The following is an 8,110-nucleotide window of genomic DNA, read 5'->3' as shown; positions in this document are numbered from 1 at the left end:
AGGAAGTTCACGGTTCACGTATTGCTGAAGCCTGGCTTGGAGAATTTTGAGCAGTACTTTACTAGCATGTGAGATGAGTGCAATGGTGCGGTAGTTTGAGCATTCTTTGGCATTGCCTTTCTTTGGGATTGGAATGAAAACTGACCTTTTCCAGTCCTGTGGCCACTGCTGAGTTTTCCAAATTTGCTGGCATATTAAGTGCAGCACTTTCACAGCATCATCTTTCGGGATTTGAAATAGCTCAACTGGAATTCCATCACCTCCACTAGCTTTGTTCATAGTGATGCTTTTCTAAGGTCCACTTGACTTTACATTCCAGGATGTCTGGCTCTAGATGAGTGATCACACCATCGTGATTATCTGGATCGTGAAGATCTTTTTTGTACAGTTCTTCTGTGTATTCTTGCCACTTCTTCTTAATATCTTCTGCTTCTGTTAGGTCCATACCATTTCTGTCCTTTATCAAGCCCATCTTTGCATGAAATGTTCCCTTGGTATCTCTAATTTTCTTGAAGAGATAGCTAGTCTTTCCCATTCTGTTGTTTTCCTCTATTTCTTTGCATTGATCGCTGAAGAAGGCTTTCTTATCTCTTCTTGCTAGTCTTTGGAACTCTGCATTCAGATGTTTATATCTTTCCTTTTCTCCTTTGCTTTTCGCTTCTCTTCTTTTCACAGCTATTTGTAAAGCCTCCCCAGACAGCTGTCTATGGGGTCGCAAAGAGTCGGACACGACTGAAGTGACTTAGCAGCAGCAGCAGCAGTCTGGAGAAGAGCTCTTGGCTCTGTGTCTTGCTTTTAGAACCCAGGCTACCCTGCAGATAAAAAAGTAATGACCACGTTACTCACAAGATGAACTGATGCTCTACGTCAGAGAGATAATAAAAGTCATCCAGCATGGATTTCTACAATTTGTGCCCAGTTGCCTCACCCAAACTCCATAAATTACCTGTGTCCACACCCAAGCTTACTCTTTTTCCTCTATCTCAGGCTGGGTGTCTCTGCTCCCCTCCAAGTGAACCTCTCCACTGCCTGATCCCCACTGTGAAGCCCTCCTTGGAATATCTTTAACATTATCCCTTTTGGTATTACTTTCCAGGATAATTAGGTAAGACTTTTGTGTCTGAAAGCTTCCCTTGACTTTAAAATTTCTTTCTGGTTCTCTGTTTTCTTCCATCATAACTAAGCCTTTGAAAGAATTGTGTATTAAGAACATTGCATTTCTTGAATATTTGTAGGATTCAGCAAAAAATCTTTTAAATAAATGCACATTGTCTTCCTCTCTACTCCATCAGTTCCTACCCTCTGACTTCCTACTTGAATCTCACGCAAGCTGTATCCACAATGATTATTCTAACACATACTTTGGAGCGCACGACTCCACTGCTTAAAATCTTTCATTGGCTCATCAGCGCTTTTGAGACAAAAATTAACACAATCTTCAAGGCTTCTTTCATGTTCATGGGCTTTTCCCTCCTGTTAGGACAAAGTCTTCAAAGTTCCTGACTGTACTCACTCATCTCTACTTTGAAGAGTACTGTTTCCTCTAACCTTTCCCTCACCTTTTTGCTTGTCCAGCTCCTTTAAAAATAAACTCAAGAACATGCTGGCAAGTGTGCTCTGAGACATAAACCCACACATTCCTGGCCAAGGTCTGTGCTCCATCTGCTGCACACAGAAGCCTCCTCCCACTTCTTGCTCTCCTTACAGCTCTCCAGAATCCTCAGTTTTCACCTCTGCTGAGCTCCATTCAGAAGTTCCCAGTACTCACCAGGGCCCCTAAGTTGATAGCCAACATTGGACCAGCCTTTCATTATTAAATGTTTCTTTGGTGTTCAAATGAACACTATTATAAGTACCTTTTCACAAATCACTGCCCATGTCCTAACTTACTGCCATAATTTATATGCTTAAAAGTAATTGAAGATGTGAACAATTTTAGCCCTCTTGAAATATATTGGCAAGTTACCTTTCAGGAAGGACGTCAGTGTAGGTATCACATTGCCTGGAATAAAAAACACACCTCTGCCACCCAGCATCACATTCAGATTTTCATGGATTCTGGGTGCTTTTACTTGGGCCTCTTCCTCCATAAAGTAATATTTAAAATTATATTTATAACTGCATTGAAACAAAGATAGCATACTGGTAATATACATTAAAACATTTCTTTGGCCTAAGCATTCATTTTTTCTTTCTGATTTTAAAAGACAGTAAAACATTATAGTGAAAGTCACTTAGTCATGTCTGACTCTTTGCAACCCCATAGACTATAAAATCCATGGAGTTCCCTAGGCCAGAATACTAGTGTGGATGGCCTTTCCCTTCTCCAGGGACTCTTCCCAACCCAAGGATCGAACCCAGGTCTCCCATATTGCAGGCAAATTCTTTACCAGGTGAGCCACCAGGGAAGCCCAAGATTACTGGAGTGGGTAGCCTATCCCTTCTCCAGTCAATTTTCCCAACCCAAGAATCCAACTGGGGTCTCCTGCATTGCAGACAGATTCCTTACCAACTGAGCTATGAGGGAAGCCCTATGGCCCTCTGAAAGTCTGGTTAGCCTGAGGCACTGTACTTATCTTGTCAACTGAATAAGTCAACACTCCTGCTTTGTATGAGCTATGAGGTTTGGCCAAAATCTTTAGTCTGTGCCTCAACCAAAAAGTTGGTTTAATACCACCACATGATGTTGTAGTAAAAAGAAAATGAGTTGCTACAAATAAAATAACTAGAACTACGTGGCACATAATAAGTTACTGATATTATAATTTTCATTCTCAGTTTTCCCACACCACCATATGAGAGTATGTGATTATCCTTCTTCACTGTGCCAAAGTCATCATGGTATAAGTCTTATCTGGGTATATTCTCATCACAGGGCAAAAATGGTATCTTATTGTTGGTCCATTATCCATTTTATTGCTGGAGTATTCACAAAAATCAATTTATACAATGTAGATATTGATGTATATATAATGCATATATTGTAATGTACAATTACAATATATAATTATATGTGATGTACAATTTATATAATGTAGATATTGATGATATAAATGTAGATACATTTATATAGTGTGGATACTGGCTTAAAACTCAACATTCAAAAAACTAAGATCATAGCATCTGGTCCCATAATTTCATGGCAAATAGGTGGGGAAACAATGGAAACAGTGACAAACTTTATTTTGGGGGGCTCCAAAATCACTGAAGATGGTGACTGAAGCCATGAAATTAAAAGAAGTTTGCTCCTTGGAAGAAAAGATATGACCAATCTAGACAGCATATTAAAAAGCAGAGATATTACTTTGCCAACAAAGGTCCATCTAGTCAAAGCTATGGTTTTTCCAGTAGTCATGTATGGATGTGAGATTTGGACCATAAAAAAGCTGAGCGCTGAAGAATTGATGTTTTTGAACCGTAGTGTTGGAGAAGATTCTTGAGAGTCCCTTGGACTGCAAGGAGATCCAACCAGTCCATCCTAAAGGAGACCACTCCTGTGTGTTCATTGGAAGGATTGATGTTGAAGCTGAAACTCCAGTACTTTGGCCACCTGATGCGAAGAGCTGACTTATTTGAAAAGAGCCTGATGCTGGGAAAGATTGAAGGTGGGAGAAGAAGGGGATGACAGAGGATGAGATGGTTGGATGGCATCATTGACTCAATGGACATGAGTCTGAGAAAGCTCTGGGAGTTGGTGATGGACAGGGAGGCCTGGCGTGCTGTGGTCTATCAGGTTTCAAAAAATCTGATACGACTGAGCAATTGAACTGAACTGAACTGAGATATTGATGTGAGATAAAATCATTACTTTCTCATTTTTGTTTTCTTCTATTATTTTTTGCTTCACAACTCCATTACCACCCTGGGATCATGTCATTTATCTGCCTTTGAGTTTTTCTACATGATCATTTTGTTTTATCCATTAAATAATTTAATCCTTTCAGATTTAATTTACTCTCATCTACCTTTTCTTTTTCTAAAGAGCTCATGGTCTCCCCCAGCTCTTTTGTTAAAGACTCTCTCTCCATCTCTGAAGATTTGAAAATACGCCAATGAATTTATCCAGTACTCCTCCCTTCGAAAAGTAGAGACAAAGTCCCTTTCAAATGAATGTGGGTTGTATTTAGTGACATTTCTAATGGATACAATACCATAAAAGTGACAGTATGTACTTTCCAAGAGCAGGTCTTAAAAAGGTGTCGTGGCTTCTTGCAACTCTCTCTAAGATCACTTGCTCTGAGGAAGGCAGTTTACATGTCATGAAGGCATATCAATAGCTTTATCAGATGCACATGTGGCGAGGAACTGACTATCTAGCCAGCAACCAGCAAGGATGTGAGACCTCCTGCCAGTCTCCATGTGCATGGAACCCTCGTGTATATGGAAGTGGGTCCACCAGCCCCAGTCAGGCATCAGACATCTTGAATGCAATCTCGTTAGAGACTTTAACCAGAAACCCTCAACTCAAATACCTGACCCATACAGTCACTGTGAAGTAATAAATTGTTCACTGCTTTAAGGCACTAAATAGGGGGGACAATTTTTTGCGCATCAATATGATAAACCGACTAACCCAGTGGTTCTCAGTTGGGGACCATCTTGTGTCTCAGAGGACATTTGTAAATGTTGTAAGCCATTTTTAACTGTATTAATAACAGCTAGGGAGCTGGGGGCAGTTTCCATTGGCATCTTGTGGGTAGAGGCCACAGAATGCTAAGCATCCTTCAGTGCACAGGCCAACACACACACACACACTCACACACACACCCCACAGAAGCAAAGCATGAGCAGATCCCGAATGGCGGTATGCTGAAGATGAGAAAACCTGCACTCGCCTCTCCGTTTTCCCCTCACTTATACTCTCTCTCTTTTACACAGATTCGTTCCACATCCTTTGCTCCTCTAAGTACTGTATTACCTTGTTTTACCCCTGGTCCTAGGCAACCACCAATCTGCTTTCTGTCACTAGAGAATATTTTTTTCTTTTTCAAGGATCTAGGGTAAATGGAATCATGCAGTGTGTATTTTTGTGGCTGACTTCTTCAGGTCAGCATATTTTAAAGATTCGTTCCTGTTTTGTGCAGCAGTAGTCACTTCTTTCCTCATTGCTGACTATTATTCTATTGTCTTGATCTGCCAAACTTTCAGAAACTGGTCCTAGTGCCTCCCTCTATTTGTCTTATTGGTAAACATTTAATTTGTTTCCAGTTTCTGGCTTTGTTGTTCAGTCACTAAGTCATGTCCAACCCTGCGACCCCATGGACTGCAGTCCACCAGGCTTCCCTTTCCTTCACTATCTCCTGCTGTTTGCTCCAATTCATGTCCATTGAGTCAGCGATGCCATCCAAGCATGTTATCTTCTGCTGCCCCCTTCTCCTTTTGCCTTCAATCTTTCCCAGCATCAGAGTCTTTTCCAATAGATTGACTCTTCACATCAGGTGGCCAAAGTATTGAAGCTTCAGCCTCAGCATCAATTCATCCAAGGAATATTCCGGGTTGATTTCTTTTGGATTGACTGGTTGGACCTCCTTGTAGTCCAAGGGACTCTCAGAAGTCTTCTCCAGCACCACAGTTCAAAAGCATCAATTCTTCGGTACTCAGCATTCTTTATGGTCCAACTCTCACACATGTACATGACTATTGAAAAAAACCTTAGCTTTGAATATATGCACCTTGGTCGGCAAAGTGATAGCTCTGCTTTTTAATACGCTGTCTAGGTTTGTCATAGCTTTCCTCCCAAGAAGCAACCGTCTTTTGATTTCATGGCTGCAGTCACTGTCTGCAGTGATTTTGGAGCCCAAGAAAATAAAATCTGTCACTGCTTCCACTTTTTCCCCCTAACGTGATGGGACTGGATGACATGATCTTAGTTTTTTCAAAGTTTTTCAAACTTTCAAAATTTTTTTAAGCCAGCTTTTTCACTCTGTTCTTTCACCCTCATCAAAGAGGCTCTTTAGTTCCTCTTCACTTTCTGCCATTAGAATAGTATCATCAGCATGTCTGAGGTTGATATTTCTCCCTACAGTCTTGATTCCAGCTTGTGGTTCATCCAGCCTCGCATTCCACATGATGTACTCTGCATATAAGCTAAATAAGCGGGGTGACAACATACAGCCTTGTTGTACTCCTTTCCCAATTTTGAACCCATCTGTTGTTTCATGTCCGGTTCTAACTGTTGCTTCTTGACTTTTTTTTGGCTATAATGACTAGAGATTCTATGAACACTGGGTTAAAGGTGTTTGTGATGACATTGGTTTTTATTTTTCCTGGATAAATAATGCCTAGGAGTGGAATTGCTAGGTCACATGGTAAGTATATATTTAATTATAAGAAATTGCCAAACTCTTCTCCAAAGTGGTTGTACCATTGTTCATTCCCACCAGCAATTTATGGGAGTTGCTCCAGCTGTTCTATTTCCTTTCCAACACTTGGTAATATCAGTCCTCTCTGATATTAGCCATTGTAATGATGTGTAAGAGTAAGCCACTGTGTTTTAATTTTGGTTTTCTTGATAACCAATGATGTTGAGTATCTTCTCATGTGATTATGGCCTATTAGTTTATTTCCTTTTATTAAGTGTATGTTCCAGTCTTTTGTCCTTTTCAAATTGTTTTTGTCCGTTCTCTGTACGTTCCATACACCAGTCCTTTGTCAGATCCATGTGTTGTGAATCTTTTCTCCCAGACTGTGGCTTGCTGTGGTCGGCAGGCCTCCAAGATGGACCCTAGAGATCTTGCCTCCTGGTACCCACGCTCCTGGACAGTCTCCTCATCTTTAGAGCAGACCCGTGTCAGCTTTTCCAAGAGGAATTGTGAAAGCAATGGTACGTGACTCCTGGTACCAGGTCGTGAAAGTCGTTTGCAGCTTTTACCCTTTCCTCTTGGATTGCTTGTTCTAAAGAATGTCTTTGGGAAGAGAGCTAAGACCTGTTGATAAACAGCCTGCAGCAATTTGCCAGTCAGATGTGGCACGTTAGAAACAAACGCTCCAGCCTCTGTCCAGCCTTCAGATGACTGCATGTGACACTCCAAACCACAACTGGACAGCCAAGAAATTCACGTATTCATAATCCACAAAAACTGTAAGAGGTGATCATTGTTGTTTGTTGTTTTCAGTCACTAAGCTTTGGAGCAATTTTTTACACAGAAGCAGTGAAACTGACTCCTCATTTTCTTAACAATGTCTTCTGAAGAACAGAGTTTTTATTTTGCTATGGTTCAGTTTATTAACTCTTTGTTTTGTGACTCATGCTTTTTGAATGACATGTTTAAGAAAGTTTACCTACTCCTACAGAGAAAATAAAGTTTACCTACTGCAATAGAGAAAATAAGTTTTTACATGTTTTCTTCTTGAAATTTATAGTTTTAACCTTTTCATTTGGAACTGTAATATATTTCAAATCAATTTTTGCATAAGGTATCCTCAAGGAAAGGATCAATGTTATTTTTTTTTCTAGATGGATATACTATTATTTCAATGTCATTGGTTGAAAAGACAGTCCTTTAACTTTGGGAAAACTCAGCATCATTTTGGACTCTTTAATCCATTCCATTTAACTGTAAGCCTATCTTTATCACACTGTGTTGACTATAATAATTTTGAAAAGTATGGATACCAGGAAGTGTAAATTTTCCAAATTTGTTGTTCTTTTCAAAATGGTTTTGACTCTCCCAGGTTCTTTGCACTTCCATACAAATTTTAAAATTAGCTATTTAATTTTTATTTTAAAAATACCTCTAGGAGTTTGGGATCATTAATATGTAGATAAATTTAGGAAGAATTGACACATTAAAAGTATCAAGGGGACTTCCCTGGTCATTGAGTGGCTGGGAATCTGCCTGCAAGTGCAGGGGACATGGGTTTGATCACTGGTCCGGGAGGATCCTGTGTTCCCAGACCACCTGATCTGCCTCTTGAGAAATTTGTATGCAGGTCAGGAAGCAACAGTTAGAACTGGACATGGAACAACAGACTGGTTCCAAATAGGAAAAGGAGTTTGTCAAGGCTGTATATTGTCACCCTGTTTATTTAACTTCTATGCAGAGTACATCATGAGAAACGCTGGACTGGAAGAAACACAAGCTGGAATCAAGATTGCCAGGAGAAATAT

Source organism: Bison bison, unplaced genomic scaffold (genome assembly GCF_000754665.1).
Source record: "Bison bison bison isolate TAMUID 2011002044 unplaced genomic scaffold, Bison_UMD1.0 scf7180017864233, whole genome shotgun sequence".
Taxonomy (NCBI): domain Eukaryota; kingdom Metazoa; phylum Chordata; class Mammalia; order Artiodactyla; family Bovidae; genus Bison; species Bison bison.
The sequence above is the reverse complement of the archived record's forward strand: the minus strand, read 5'-3'. Positions refer to the sequence as shown.